Below are 2,338 nucleotides of genomic sequence, written 5' to 3' on the forward strand. Positions count from 1 at the left end.
GTGGAGTAAATTAGTCCTCCAGATTGTGAGGGCTGTGGATTTATGCCTAGCTGAAAGCATTCCTGTCCTCACAATGTCGAAGAGGGTGACCTTTCTGACGTTAATTTGTTTCTCCATCTGTGCCATGCATTTCGGCAGGATGTGAGGAACAGGCCTGATGATACCCAAATGTGTTTCCCCCTTTTGTATTTCTGGAGACTTGCTCTGGGTCTCCCTCTGGTCTTTGTTCAAATTCTCTGTTTCAGCATCTGCTAATATCCTAGCCCCTCTACTGATCTACATACAATTAATTATGCTTTCTTTTGCCAGTGTCAGTGTAAAATTGGATGGTTTGAAAGAAAAAGAAATTTTGAGACATATAGGCATTTTGCTAACCTGAATAATAGCATTTAAAAAATTGATCTATGCAGTTAGTTTTCCTATTTTGTAAGATGACTTTTTTTAAACTTGACCCTGAGGCTGTTGGAGACTGAAGAAGAAAGACCTATTCCCAACAGTCTCCCAAGATCTCTTTACCTGTTTTAATTTAATTCAAATTTAGTAGAGCTTGAACAGAGTAAGACTTTGTATGCATTGATACAAATTCTAATTTTATGTAATTACTTTTGAAACCTGATATTTTCTCGTAAACTCCTTTGCAAAGAACCTTCAAGATCAACGTTTTTATTAAAAACCAATGCTAAATATCACGCATGCATTATTCATTTATTCTCACACAACTGCTGAAATGGGTACTGCATCATTTTCCCATTTTATATAGGAAGTCACTGAAGCTCAGAGAATTCAACTGATTTTCCTAAGGTCACACAGCCAAGATATTGTAAAGCTTGGCTTTGAACTGCATTCTATTTAGTTCTGACTCCAGCGGCCCCTGCAGATACATGTCTAAAGACTCTGTTTTTGCAAATGTCTTGAATTCTAGGCTGAAACTGAGAGGCTTTGCTTTCCTCTTCTGTCTTGTATATTTTTTGATGCCATGGTCACTTCAGGCCAGCCCTAAGGCATGCTGAAAGGGGAAGAGGAAGACACTTTGGAGCAGGAGAGGTCTCTTGGCACCTTGTTCCCTGTGAGGAGCCTCCTTTTGTACTCAGCTTGGAAAACCAAGCCTGAGGACAAGTATTCAAATCTCAAGAACCTGTTTCTGTGTCTCTTTTGGTGTTGAAACCTGCTTACTTGCCCCCCCCCCCCCCCCCGCCCCCATCTGCTTCCTGTCTGGGCACACTGGCCTTCCTAACTCTACTTCTGTCCTGTATTCTTCTGGTGGCTTGAGAGGGTTGAAAGCAAGCAAGACAGTGTCAGTTTTGCTGGCAGAATAGCAGCATATGATTGCTCTTAAGTTTAGCCCTGTATCTTTGAGCAGGAGGCAATGACAAACGGTTTATTCTAAGGCCTTTGATTTCCTTCATAATTGTAAGCATCTAGGCTGACTCATCTCTCAAAGGCTTTTCTCTCTGTCTCTCTCTTTTTTGGCTGGTGTTGTTTTGAGATTTTCTTATTTGTTCTTACCTTATTGGGGGGGGGGGAGAGGGATAGATTTTCATGTTGGTTTCTGGGTAAAAGAACCAGCTATACTCTTCAGATGACCAGATCTGGTAAGCCTTGGCAAGAAGAAATAGCCACAACTTCAAAGCAGGTACAAATATGCCTGAATTGGGGAAAGGGAGAGGGGGAGTAACCTCAAAAAAAATTAAGCAGAGCTAGGCTGTATGTGTCAGGATGAGACCCTTGGCTAATAGGGTCTGGACCAGCTATTGTGAATGGGGGATTGCTAGGGACTTAGTCTGGGACTGAGGTGGGTGCTGTGCATATGTCTTTGGTTAAAATGATCATCTTGTGGACAAAGTTTGGTGGTTGGGCTTAGGCATTCAGTTTGGGTCCAGGGAATGGTGCTTTGGAGTTGAAGGAGATTTAAAAAATCCATGCTAAGGATTTTTCCTTCTAGCTCAGTTCAAAAGCCATAGAAAGACTCCTCGCCTTTTCTCATACTGCACTTCAGTTATCTGGTAAGAACTTATTTTTGATAAGCGTGACTTTGGCTATTAAGGAAAGTGGGCAAAAGAGAATTTTGGAAACAAAACAAGGGTGGGATTTTGGTGGGTTGTGAGTTTGTTTGTGTGCTTGTTCTGGACAGAGCTCATTTTTATAGATTGTTGAATGATAAACACCTACCTGCTTTTCCTCTGTCAAAGCCACATTACCTGATCTTTGGGATTTAAGCCGCCTACTCAACTATAATATATAGAATATTACCGTAAAACTCCATGGCAAAGGGGAGCTCCAAGAAATGGCATGTGACCCCTTCCCTTATTGTCAAAAGGTTTAGTTCCCTATGTCCCAA

The sequence above is a fragment of the Acinonyx jubatus genome, chromosome X, assembly GCF_027475565.1.
Source record: "Acinonyx jubatus isolate Ajub_Pintada_27869175 chromosome X, VMU_Ajub_asm_v1.0, whole genome shotgun sequence".
NCBI classification, from domain to species: domain Eukaryota; kingdom Metazoa; phylum Chordata; class Mammalia; order Carnivora; family Felidae; genus Acinonyx; species Acinonyx jubatus.